This window comes from Triticum dicoccoides, chromosome 7A (genome assembly GCF_002162155.2).
Source record: "Triticum dicoccoides isolate Atlit2015 ecotype Zavitan chromosome 7A, WEW_v2.0, whole genome shotgun sequence".
Classification (NCBI taxonomy): domain Eukaryota; kingdom Viridiplantae; phylum Streptophyta; class Magnoliopsida; order Poales; family Poaceae; genus Triticum; species Triticum dicoccoides.
The window spans coordinates 646,798,600-646,813,385 of record NC_041392.1 but is presented as its reverse complement, the minus strand read 5'-3'; positions in this window follow the sequence as shown (position 1 = coordinate 646,813,385).

Genomic DNA, 14,786 nt, shown 5'->3' with positions numbered 1-14,786 from the left:
CACTCCGGAGTCGGTCTTCTTCTTCACCATTGGCGTAGTTGGTGGCAATCTCCATCATCTGAGTCAGAGTCATATCTCCTGTCTGACCGAATTTCAGATTCAACTCCCGATACTCAATGCCTTCTTTGAAGGCACAAATTGCTTGGTGATCTGACACATTCTCCACTGTGTGGTTGCAACGTGATCCATCTCTGGATATAATCCCTCAAAGTTTCATTTGGTTTCTGAATGCAACACTGTAATTCTATCAACCCTGCTGGCCGCTTGCAAGTACTTTCAAATGTTCTGACAAATACTCGAGCAAGATCTTCCCAAGTATAAATACTACCAGGAGCTAACTGATTCAGCCACGCCCTGGCCGAGCCCTCTAGCATCAAAGGAAGGTGCTTCTTGGCCACTTCATCGTTGCCGCCACCGATCTGTACAGCCACTTGGTAATCCTCAAGCCAAGTGTCAGGCTTGGACTCACTAGTGAACTTACTGACTCCAGTCGCCAACCTGAAGTTGGGAGGAATCACCGCAGCCCTGATGGCTCTGCTGAAGCACTCTGGGCCTGAGACATGCACTCTGCTGCTGGTTGGAAAATCTCTGTTAGGGCCTTCTCTGTGAGCTCTGTTTCTGTCGACCAGACCCTGAACGATTATAGATCTCGCATCAAAGCCCGGTTCCCCGAGGTCGACTGGAATCCTTCGCCCACCACTGTGAGGGCTTCTGTCATCCTGCTGCCGAGGCATGTATGATCCACTCCTTGGGGGAGGCGCGGGCCCTCGACGATGATCATCGTGATCGAGTCGGTGATCATACTGCTCACGGTTTCTGTACTGATCTCGTCGGTCTCCACGTCCCTCACGCCTTGGGGGCGATCTTGGGCTGTGAGCCGACTGGACTGTGTCTGCAACCACGGATCTGCTGTGAATCCTATTCCACGACTGAGATACTACTGTATTTTGCTCTCCCACGGCTCGGAGCAAGGCTCGGATCTGCACCAAACCTCGACCAGCTTTTGACTGGGAAGGTTGAATTGACTCCGCTATTTGGGCCGCAGCTGCGAGATTCTGGATTGGAGTTCGGTATACCTGAGTTGGAGGTAGAAAAAGTTGACGTCGACTGGATTCAGGAGCACGCTACTGAGCACGCTCTTCGAGTGCACGCTGGAGGTTCTCCAGTCGAGTGCGCTCAGCCAAGTTGGCCAGGCGCGCCTCCTCCAAGGCCTGGGCCTCAGGGGTTTCTCCAACGATAGGAGTGTGAAGTGCATCCATATTCTGGCGGCAAAGTTCCTCCCTCCTCTGTGAAGAGAGGGGTTCGGGTCGGTACTCTTCATGGACACGCGATGGATCACCGCCACCATCGCCTCCATCCTCACGGGTGAAGCCAGGAGGACTACGTGGTCCATTGACCATCAAAACTTCCACCGCGGGGTCGCTGCCGTCGCACTCGGATGTAGTCTCTACAGAGCCAGTCGAACAGGCCGTAGAGAGTTTCTTCGGGATCGATTGCCACGACCTGGGGGGTGGCCGATTGGCGAGCCACCGCATGCCTCACCTACCACTGAAGCCTCGACCATCCGGAATGTTTGCCCCGACGGGCTGCATGGAGGGAGGTCAGCACGGGAGCCGACCGATACTGAGTCGACGGCTGCCGTAGGAGGACGCCACGGATGCACGCGCGATAGTGCGTTGCCCCGCGGATGGGGAGCGCCTCGACGTCGAGTGGCGCTTCCTGGAGCCAAGTGGAGTCGCCGGCGATGAATACGAGTGCACCGAGATGGATCTCGTGGCCCTTGGCCAAACCTCCTCCTGAAACCATGTTGATGGGGATCGTAAAAATCACAACTTCTCCAACAAGTCACTAAGACACCTGCCCCACGGTGGGCACCAACTGTCGTGGTTCTAAGTCTAACAGTAGAATAGGGGGTAGGGATGTAGAGGCAAGATCCTAGCTATGGAGGAGTTGTACACGCGAGGTTTACGAGTTTAGGCCCTTCTCGGAGGAAGTAACAGCCCTACGTCTCGGAGCCCAGAGGCGGTCGACTGGATTATATGCGTGTGAGTTATAGGGGGTGCGAACCCTTGTCCCTGAGGAGGGGGGTGGCTTATATAGAGTTCGCCAGACCCCTCCCGCCCTCAATTACAAAGGGTTTAAGGTACATAAAGATGGGGACCTTACTGGTAACGCCTGCAATAAAGATACATAATGACCATTAAAGCTATGACTTAATTCTCGACCGTTGCAGAGTGGAGTGGCTCTAGATCTTCTGGTAGTCGAGTGATTGTCCATAAGGTCGAGTGTCTTCAAGACTGTCGAGTGGAACATAGCTTCATGGTCGAGTGGATGATGATTTTTCTTCGAATGCTTCCGGTTCTTTTAGAGATGTCCTTGGGGAGGGTATCTTGGACAGATCCATGACCCTACCCAAGGTACATAGCTTCATCAGAGGTGTATAGCAACGAGAGGGGGAGAGCGTGTCCACATACCTCGTAGACCGAAAGCGGAAGCATTAGTTTAACATGGTTGATGTAGTCGAATGTCTTCTCGATTCAACTGATCAAGTACCGAAAGTACGACACCTCTGAGTTTTGCACATGTTCAGCTCGATGATGTACCTCGAACTCTTGATCTAGTAAAGTGTTGAGGGAGAGTTTCGTCAGCATGACAGCGTGGTGACGGTGATGGTGATGTGATCTTCCCAGGGCTTCGCCTAAGCACTACGACAATATGACCAGAGGAGTAAACGATGGAGGGGGGCACCGCACACGGCTAAGAAACAATTGATGTGCTTTGGGCTGCCCCCTGCCCTCGTATATAATGGAGGAGAGGGGAGGAGGCCGGCTCTAGGGGGCGCGCCAAGTGGGGGGAAACCCACTAGGACTCCATCCTAGTCGGCCCCCTTCCTTCTTTTGGAGGGGGAAAGGGGGAAGGAAAGGGGGGCCGCGCCCCTCCCCTTGTCCAATTTGGACTCCCCATGGGGGGGCGCCACCCCTTGTGGGCTGCCCTTTCTCTCCCCTATGGCCCATGTGGCCCATTACTTTCCCCGGGGGGTTCCCGTAACCCCTCGGTACTCCGGTAAATATCCGAAACACTCCGAAACCATTCCGGTGTCCGAATACTATCGTCCAATATATAAATCTTTACCTTTTTACCATTTCGAGACTCCTTGTCATGTCCATGATCTCATCCGGGACTCCGAACAATCTTTGGTTACCAAAACTCATAACTCATAATACAAATCGCCATCGAATGTTAAGGGTGCGGACCCTACGGGTTCGAGAACTATGTAGACATGACCGAGACACATCTCTGATCAATAACAAACAGCGGAACCTTGATGCTCATATTGGTTCCTACATATTCTACGAAGATCTTTATCGGTGAAACCACAATGATAACATACATCATTCCCTTTGTCGTCGGTATGTTACTTGCCCGAGATTCGATCGTCGGTATCTTCATACCTAGTTCAATCTCATTACCGGCAAGTCTCTTTACTCGTTCCGTAATGCATCATCCCGCAACTAACTCATTAGTCACATTGCTTGCAAGGCTTATCATGATGTGCATTACCGAGAGAGTCCAGAGATACCTCTCCGATACTCGGAGTGACAAATTATAATCTCGATCTATGCCAACCCAACAAACACCTTCGGAGACACCTGTAGAGCATCTTTATAATAACCCAGTTACATTGTGACGTTTGATAGCACACAAGGTGTTCCTCTGGTATTCGGGAGTTGCATAATCTCATAGTCAAAGGAATATGTATAAGCCATGAAGAAAGCAATAGCAATAAAACTTAACAATCATTATGCTAAGCTAACGGGTGGGTCTTATCCATCACATCATTCTCCTAATGATGTGATCCCATTCAGCAAATGACAACACATGTCTATGGTCAGGAAACTTAACCATCTTTGATTAACGAGCTAGTCAAGTAGAGGCATTCTAGGGACACTTTGTTTTGTCTATGTATTCACACATGTATCAAGTTTTTGGTTAATACAATTCTAGCATGAATAATAAACATTTATCATGATATAAGGAAATATAAATAACAACTTTATTATTGCCTCTAGGGCATATTTCCTTCACAAAACACATCCTAGTTGCGAGTCGAGGGTAGACTTGCAACTAGGACAACAACAAACTATGATCCCAGTTGTGAGTCGAGGATGGACTTGCAATTAATACAAATACAGAAACATTGATCCCAATTGCGGGTCAAGGGTGGACTTGTAACTAGGATGAAGCAAACTACAACCCAGTTGCAATTGGAATGAAAAAAATACATGCCTAGTTGCGAGTTTAGGGTGGGCCTGCAACTTGGAGAACTACGAGCTAAGTTACGAGTTGAGGATGGACCTACAACTGGGACAATGCTACCTTTTGAGCACTGCGTTGGTTTTCCCTTGAAGAGGAAAGGGTGATGCAGTAAAGTAGCGTAAGTATTTCCCTCAGTTTTTGAGAACCAAGGTATCAATCCAGTAGGAGATCACGCTCGAGTCCCACGCACCTACACAAACAAATAAGAACCTCGCAACCAACGCGATAAAGGGGTTGTCAATCCCTTCATGGTCACTTACGAGAGTGAGATCTGATAGATATGATAAGATAATATTTTTGGTATTTTTATGATAAAGAGAAATAAAGATGCAAAGTAAAATAAACGGCAATAGAAATAGCTAAGTGTTATAAGATTAATATGATGGAAGATAGACCCGGGGGCCATAGGTTTCACTAGTGGCTTCTCTCAAGAGCATAAGTATTACGGTGGGTAAACAAATTACTGTCGAGCAATTGATAGAATTGAGCATAGTTATGAGAATATCTAGGTATGATCATGTATATAGGCATCACGTCCGCGACAAGTAGACCGAAGCGATTCTGCATCTACTACTATTACTCCACACATCGACCGCTATCCAGCATGCATCTAGAGTATTAAGTTCATAAGAACAGAGTAATGCTTTAAGTAAGATGACATCATGTAGAGGGATAAGCTCATGCAATATGATATAAACCCCATCCTTTTATCCTCGATGGCAACAATACAATACGTGCCTTGCTACCCCTGTTGTCACTGGGAAAGGAATCCGCGAGATTGAACCCAAAGCTAAGCACTTCTCCCATTCCAAGAAAGATCAATCCAGTAGGCCAAACCAAACTGATAATTCGAAGAGACTTGCAAAGATAAACCAATCATACATAAAAGAATTCAGAGAAGAATCAAATATTGTTCATAGATAAACTTGATCATAAACCCACAATTCATCGGATCTCGACAAACACACCGCAAAAGAAGATTACATCGAATAGATCTCCAAGAAGATTGAGGAGAACTTTGTATTGAGATCCAAAGAGAGAGAAGAAGCCATCTAGCTAATAACTATGGACCCGAATGTCTGAAGTAAACTACTCACACATCACCGGAGAGGCCATGGAGTTGATGTAGAGGCCCTCCATGATCAATGCCCCCTCCGGCGGAGCTTCGGAAAAGGCCCCAAGATGGGATCTCTTTGGTACAGAAGGTTGCGGCGGTGGAATTAGGTTTTTGTGGTGCTCCTGGATGTTTGGGGGTACATGGATATATATAGGAGGAAGAAGTACATCGATGGAGCAACGAGGGGCCCACGAGGGTGGAGGGCGCGCCCAAGGGGGGTAGACGCGCACCCTGCCTCGTGCACTCCTTGATCGTTTCTTGACGCCCACTGCAAGTCTCCTGGATCACGTTTGTTGAGAAAATCACGTCCCCAAAGGTTTCATTCCGTTTGGACTTCGTTTGATATTCCTTTTCTGTGGAACACTGAAATAGGCAAAAAAACAACAATTTGGGCTGGGCGTCCGGTTAATAGCTTAATCCCAAAAATGATATAAAAAGTGTAAAATAAAGTCCATTAACATCCAAAACAGATAATATAATAGCATGGAGCAATCAAAAATTATAGATACGTTGGAGACGTATCAAGCATCCCCAAGCTTAATTCCTGCTCGTCCTCGAGTAGGTAAATGATAGAAAAGAATTTTTGATGTGGAATGCTTTCTAACATATTTCTCAATGTAATTTTTCTTTATTGTGGCATGAATTTTCAGATCCGAAAGATTCAAGATAAAAGTCTCATACTGACATAAAAATAATAATACTTCAAGCATACTAACTAAGCAATCATGTCTTCTCAAAATAACATGGCCAAAGAAAGTTCATCCCTACAAAATTATATAGTTTGGTCATGCTCCATTTTCTGCACACAAGAATGCTCTCATCATGCACAACCCCGATGACAAGCCAAGAAATTGTTTCACACTTTAGTACTCTCAAACTTTTTTCAACTTTCACACAATACATGAGCGTGAGCCATGGATATAGCACTATGGGTGGAATAGAATATAATGAAGGGGGTTATGTGGAGAAGAAAAAAAAGGAGGAAGTCTCACATCGACGTGACTAATCAATGGGCTAGGGAGATTCCCATCAATTGATGTCAATGCAAGGAGTAGGGATTGCCATGCAAAGGATGCACTAGAGCTATAAATGTATGAAAGCTCAACAAAAGAAACTAAGTGGGTGTGCATCCAACTTGCTTGCTCACGAAGACCTAGGGCACTTGAGGAGGCCCATTGTTGGAATATGCAAGCCAAGTTCTATAATGAAAAGTTCCCACTAGTATATGAAAATGACAAAACAAGAGACTCTCTAACATAAAGATCATGGTGCTACTTTGAAGCACAAGTGTGGAAAAAGGATAATAGCATTGCCCCTTTTTATTCTCTTTTTTTGGGCCTTCTTTTTTTTGGCCTTTCTCTTTTTTGGGACAATGCTCTATTAATGATGATCATCACACTTCTATTTATTTACAACTCAATGATTACAACTCGATACTAGAACAAAGTATGACTCTATATGAATGCCTCCGGCGGTGTACCGGGATGCGCAATGACTCATGAGTGACATGTATGAAAATATTATGAACGGTGGCTTTGCCACAAATACGATGTCAACTACATGATCATGCAAGGCAATATGACAATGATGATGCGTGTCATAATAAACGGAACGGTGGAAAGTTGCATGACAATATATCTCGGAATGGCTATGGAAATGCCATAATAGGTAGGTATGGTGGCTGTTTTGAGGAAGATATAAGGAGGTTTATGTGTGATAGAGCATATCGTATCACGAGATTTGGATGCACCGGCGAAGTTTGCACCAACTCTCAAGGTGAGAAAGGGCAATGCACGGTACCGAAGAGGCTAGCAATGATGGAAGGGTGAGAGTGCGTATAATCTATGGACTCAACATTAGTCATAAAGAACTCACATACTTATTGCAAAAATCTACAAGTCATCAAAAACCAAGTATTATGCGCATGCTCCTAGGGGGGATAGATTGGTAGGAAAAGACCATCGTCGTCCCCGACCGCCACTTATAAGGAAGACAATCAAATAACACCTCATGTTTTAAATTTGTTACACAATGTTTACCATACGTGCATGCTACGGGACTTGCAAACTTCAACACAAGTATTTCTCAAATTCACAACTACTCAACTAGCACAACTTTGATATCACTATCTCCATATCTCAAAACAATCATCAAGTATGAAACTTCTCTTAGTATTCAATGCACTTATATGAAAGTTTATATTATGCCTAAAAGCAAATTGCCATGTTGTTCTAAAGGACTCTCAAAATAATATAAGTGAAGCATGAGAGATCAATTATTTCTATAAAATAAAACCACCGCCGTGCTCTAAAAGATATAAGTGAAGCACTAGAGCAAAAACTATATAGCTCAAAAGATATAAGTGAAGCACATAGAATAAAAACTGTATAGCTCAAAAGATATAAGTGAAGCATATAGAGTATTCTAATAAATTCCAATTCATGTGTGTCTCTTTCAAAAGGTGTGTACAGCAAGGATGATTGTGGTAAACTAAAAAACAAATACTCAAATCATACAAGACTCTCCAAGCAAAACACATATCATGTGGGGAATAAAAATATAGCTCCAAGTAAAGTTACCGATGAACGAAGACGAAAGAGGGGATGCCTTCCGGGGCATCCCCAAGCTTAGATTTTGGTGTCCTTGTATTTTACCTTGGGGTGCCATGGGCATCCCCAAGCATAGGCTCTTGCCACTCCTTGTTCCATAATCCATCAAAACTTTACCCAAAACTTGAAAACTTCACAACACAAAACTTAAATAGAAAATCTCGTGAGCTCCGTTAGCAAAAGAAAACAAAACACCACTTCAAGGTACTGTAATGAACTCATTATTTATTTATATTGGTCTTAAACCTACTGTATTACAACTTCTCTATGGTTTATAAACTCTTTTACTAGCCATAGATTCACCAAAATAAGCAAACAACACAAGAAAACAGAATCTGTCAAAAACAGAACAGTCTGTAGTAATCTGTAGCTAACGCAACTTCTGGAACCCCAAAAATTCTAAAATAAATTTATGGACGTGAGTAATTTATCTATTAACTATCTTCAAAAAGAATTAACTAAATAGAACTCTCCAAATAAAAATGGCAGCAATTCTCGTGAGCGCTAAAGTTTCTGTTTTTTACAGCAAGATCAAAAAGACTTCCGCCAAGTCTTCCCAAGGGTTCTACTTGGCACAAACACTAATTAAACACAAAAAACACAACCAAAACAGAGGCTAGATAAATTATTTATTACTAAACGGGAGAAAAAATCAATGAATAAAAATAAAATTGGGTTGCCTCCCAACAAGCGCTATCGTTTAACGCCCCTAGCTAGGCATAAAAGCAAGGGTAGATCTAGGTATTGCCATATTTGGTAGGCAATCCATAAGTGTCTCTCATGATAGATTCATAAGGTAATTTTATTTTGTTTCTAAGGAAGTGTTACATGCCTTTCCTTAACGGAAATTGGAATCTAATATTCCCTTCCTTCATATCAATAATTGCACCAATCGTTCTAAGGAAAGGTCTACCAAGAATAATAGGACACGAAGGATTGCAATCTATATCAAGAACAATGAAATCTATGGGCACATAGTTCCTATTTACAACAATAAGAACATCATTAATTCTTCCCATAGGTTTCTTAATGGTGGAATCCGCAAGGTGCATGTTTAAAGAACAATCATCAAAATCACATAAAGTTTTTGGAATCATGGAAACACTAGCACCCAAATCACACAAGGCATGGCATTCATGATCTTTAATTTTAATTTTAATAGTAGGTTCCCACTCATCATAAAGTTTTCTAGGGATAGAAACTTCCAACTCAAGTTTTTCTTCATAAGATTGCATCAAAGCATCAACGATATGTTTAGTAAAAGCTTTATTTTGACTATAAGCATGAGGAGAATTTAGCACGGATTGCAACAAGGAAATACAATCTATCAAAGAGCAATTATCATAATTAAATTCCTTGAAATCCAAATAGTTGGTTCATTGATATCTAAAGTTTCGACCTCTTCAATCCCACTTTTACCAATTTTTGTATCAAGATCTAAAAACTCCGAATTTTTGGAACGCCTTCTAGGTAAAGGTGGCTCATCTTCAGTCCCATCATTATCAAGATTCATATTGCAAAACAAAGATTTAATAGGAGACACATCAATAACTTTTAGATCTTCATCTTTATTTCCATAAAAACTAGAAGAACATGCTTTCACAAAGCAATCTTTCTTAGCACGCACCCTAGCGGTTCTTTCTTTGCACTAATAAATGGAAATTCTCATGGCTTTGAGAGACTCATTGATATCATGCTTAGGTGGAATAGATCTAAGTTTCAAAGAATCAACATCAAGAGAAATTCTATCAACGTTCCTAGCCAATTCATCAACCTTAAGCAATTTTTCTTCAAGCAATGCATTGAAATTCTTTTGCGAATTCATAAACTCCTTAACACTAGTCTAAAATTCAGAGGGAATCTTATTAAAGTTTCCATAAGAATTGTTGTAGGAATTACCATAATTATTAGAGGAAATACTAGGAAATGGCCTAGAATTAAAATTACCTCTATACGCGTTATTACCAAAATTGTTCCTACCAACAAAATTCACATCCATAGATTCATTATTATTCTAAATCAAGGTAGACAAAGGGACATCATTAGGATCAGAGGAAACACTCTTATTAGCAAACAATTTCATAAGTTCATCCATCTTTCCACTCAAAACATTAATTTCTTCTATCACATGCACTTTCTTATTAGTAGATCTTTCAGTGTGACATTGAGAATAATTAACCATAATATTATCTTGGAGTTTAGTAGCTTCTCCTAAAGTGATTTCCACAAAAGTGCTTCCCGCGGCCGAATCTAAAAGATTTCTAGAAGCGAAATTCAGTCTGGCATAAAAATTCTATATAATCATCCATAAATTCAAACCATGTGTAGGGCAATTACGTATCATTAATTTCATCCTCTCCCATGCTTGTGCAACATGTTCATGATCAAGTTGCTTAAAATTCATAATATCGTTTCTAAGAGAGATGATTTTAGTGGGAGGAAAATACTTAGAGATAAAAGCATCTTTGCACTTATTCCATGAATCAATACTATTTTTAGGCAAAGACGAAAACCAAGCTTGAGCATGATCTCTAAGGGAAAAAGGAAATAGCTTCAATTTAACAATATCATTGTCCACATCTTTCTTCTTTTGCAAATCACACAAATCAACAATGTTGTTTAGATGGGTAGCGACATCTTCACTAGGAAGGCCGGCGAATTGATCTTTCATGACAAGATTCAACAAAGCAGCATTAATTTCACAAGATTCAACATCGGTAAGAGGAGCAATCGGAGTGCTAAGAAAATCAATGTTGTTGGTATCGGCAACGTCACACAATTTAGTATTATCTTGAGCCATCGTGACAAGCAAGCAATCCATCACACGAGCAAACAAGAAGCAAGCAAAAAAGAGGCGAACGGAAAAAGAGAGGGCGAATAAAATGTTAAGGGTGAAGTGGGGGAGAGAGAGGAAAAGGAGAGGCAAATGGCAAATAATGTAATGCGATGGATAAGAATTTGTGATGGGTACTTGGTATGTCTTGACTTGTACGTAGACTCCGGCAACGGTGCCAGAACTGGCTCGTTGTCGGGAGTCAAATCTTGACTTGACTTGGCGCGAATCTCCCCAGCAACGGTGCCAGAAATGGCTTGTTGTCGGGAGTCAAATCTTGACTTGACTTGGCGCGAATCTCCTCGGCAACGGCACTAGAAATCCTTCTTGCTACCTCTTGAGCACTGCGTTGGTTTTCCCTTGAAGAGGAAAGGGTGATGCAGTAAAGTAGTGTAAGTATTTCCCTCAGTTTTTGAGAACCAAGGTATCAATCCAGTAGGAGATCATGCTCGAGTCCCATGCACCTACACAAACAAATAAGAACCTCGCAACCAACACGATAAAGGGGTTGTCAATCCCTTCACGGTCACTTACAAGAGCGAGATCTAATAGATATGATAAGATAATATTTTTGGTATTTTTATGATAAAGAGAAATAAAGATGCAAAGTAAAATAAACGGCAATAGAAATAGCTAAGTGTTGGAAGATTAATACGATGGAAGATAGACCCCGGGGCCATAGGTTTCACTAGTGGCTTCTCTCAAGAGCATAAGTATTATAGTGGGTAAACAAATTACTGTCGAGCAATTGATAGAATTGAGCATAGTTATGAGAATATCTAGGTATGATCATGTATATAGGCACCACGTCCGCGAAAAGTAGACCAAAACGATTCTGCAGCTACTACTATTACTCCACACATCGACCACTATCCAGCATACATCTAGAGTATTAAGTTCATAAGAACAGAGTAATGCTTTAAGTAAGATGACATGATGTAGAGGGATAAACTCATGCAATATGATATAAACCCCATCTTTTTATCCTCGATGACAACAATACAACACGTGCCTTGCTGCCCCTGCTGTCACTGGGAAAAGACACCGCAAGATTGAACCCAAAGCTAAGCACTTCTCCCATTGCAAGAAAGATCAATCTAGTAGGCCAAACCAAACTGATAATTCGAAGAGACTTGCAACATAAACCAATCATACATAAAATAATTCAGAGAAGAATCAAATATTATTCATAGATAAACTTGATCATAAACCCATAATTCATCGGATCTCGAAAAACACGCCGCAAAAGAAGATTACATCGAATAAATCTCCAAGAAGATCGAGGAGAACTTTGTATTGAGATCCAAAGAGAGAGAAGAATCCATCTAGCTAATAACTATGGACTCGAAGGTCTGAAGTAAACTACTCACACATCACCGGAGAGGCCATGGAGTTGATGTAGAGGCCCTCCGTGATCAATGCCCCCTCCGGCGGAGCTCCGGAAACGGCCCCAAGATGGGATCTCTCGGGTACAGAAGGTTGCGGCGGTGAAATTAGGTTTTCGTGATGCTCCTGGATGTTTGGGGGTACGTGGATATATATAGGAGGAAGAAGTACGTTGGTGGAGCAACAAGGGGCCCACGAGGATGGAGGGCGCGCCAGGGGGCGGGGGGTAGGCGCGCTCCCTGCCTCATGCCCTCCTCGATCGTTTCTTGACACCCACTCCAAGTCTCCTGGATCACGTTTGTTGAGAAAATCACGTTCCCGAAGGTTTCATTCCGTTTGGACTTCGTTTGATATTCCTTTTCTGCGAAACACTGAAATAGGCAAAAAAAACAGCAATTTGGGCTGGGCCTCAGGTTAATAGGTTAGTCCCAAAGAATGATATAAAAGTGTAAAATAAAGCCACATTAACATCCAAAATAGATAATATAATAGCATGGAGCAATCAAAAATTATAGATACGTTGGAGACATATCGGACAACTACAAACAATGAGACTAGTTGCGAGTCAAGGGTCGACTTGCAACTGGGATAAAACAAACTACAACCCCAGTTGCAAGTCAATGGTGGACTTGCAACTAGGATGAAAGACAAAAACAGAAGCCCAATTGCAAGTTGATGGTGGATTTGCAACTGGAATAAAGGGTCGTGCCTACTTGCAAGTCGACGGTGTACTTGTAATTGCGTCAAAAAATAGAAATGTCAGACCTAGTTGCTAGTGAAGGGTGGACTTGCAACTGGCGCTAAAAAAGTATGGCCTAGTTGCGAGTCGAGGATATGCTTGAAATTGGAGCAAAGGGTCACGTGCCAGTTGCAAGTTAAGGGTGGACTTGCAACTGGGACAAAAATAAGGTCGGACCCAATTACGACTTAAGAATGGACATACAATGGGAACAACATAAATCAGACCCCAGTTGCGAGTCAAGGATGGACTTGCAACTGGGAAAAAATGACCCAATTGCGACCCCACGGTGAACTTGCAACTAGGACAAAAATAAGGTCGGACCCAATTACGACTTAAGAATGGACATACAACGGAAACAAAATAAATCAGACCTTAGTTGCGAGTCAAGGATAGACTTGCAACTGGGAAAAAATGACCCAATTGCGAGCCCACGGTGAACTTGCAACTGGGACAAAAAATTAGGTCGAGAACGGTTGCAAATCAAGATTGAACTTACAAATGAGAAAAAATGTCCAAAATTACGAGTCGAAGGTGGACTTGCATCTGTGACAGAAAAACTTGTCGAGTCCAACTACAAATCGAAGGATGGGCTTGCAACCGAGCAAGAAAAATGGTTGGACCAACGAAAAAATCCCATGCTCAACTTGCCCCTCCTGCTCGTGTCGGCTCTACAAAAAAAACAAAAAGGGAATGGAGCGAGAAAAGAAAGAAGGCAACAATGGAATGGATGTGATCAAGAAACAACGACCAAAATGAACATGTCTCTTGTAATGGTACCATGCAGGCCAGTAACATACAACAAAAAAGGCCATGAGAACGGTGAGGAAAAAATAAAAACATATGAACAACAAATGGGCCTAAAAAGACCAATAACATGGTAAACTGGACATCATGACAACGTAACCTAGAAACAACACAACAAAATGGAGTCCCAGAATGCCGCGATAATAAGCCGACAAAAGTGTAGCCAAACTAGTCAACAAAAGGACGCGCAAGAAACAAATAGTGGCCAACAAAGCTATGGTCAGCGCTTGCATGAAAATTACAGACAACTAAATCAAATTGTGGCAAAATTAGATGAGACATCATTTCGTATAAGAAAAATATTCACGAATTAAAAATATCTTAAAAAAATTAAAAAATATATTTTTAGTTTTTTATGAAAATATTCACAAAAGTATTTTTCATGAATTTGAAGAAAAAAAAAGAATAAATAAATAAAATAAAAACGGACACAAAAAGACAAACTGGATAGAGATATAATAGAGAAACAAAAGAAAACTAAAAAGAACATAAAATAAATTTGTAGTGGAGGAAAGAGAATGGGACATGCAGGCCCGGTCCTGAGGGGGGGCGAACGGGGCGGCCGTCCCGGGCCCCCGACGCCAGAGGGGCCCCCGATCAGATGTGTGTTATGTACTGGGGGTTGGACCAGCAGGCGGATTGACATAGGGCGGCCCGATAAAAAAGATTGCGCAGGCAACGCGTATCTCGTTCCGCGTTTGCCATGCCGAGATCCCCTCCTATGGCAGAATTGATCTCGAGGATCTCCTGTGATTTCGCCACCATCTCCTCTCAAAATTTTCTCATACCCGGAACTCCTCAAGCACTCCGAGTTCTCTTGCAGCTCTAACCGATCGCCAATCAGAAGAGGTTCTGTGCAGCACGTACGTGCTTAAGGATTAGACTATAGCCTAACCCCGGCATACTTAGTTCAGAAAGAGATGGTATTGAGATTTGGAACTTGTGAGTCAGCTTTGATAAACTGGTGCCAGGTAAGAG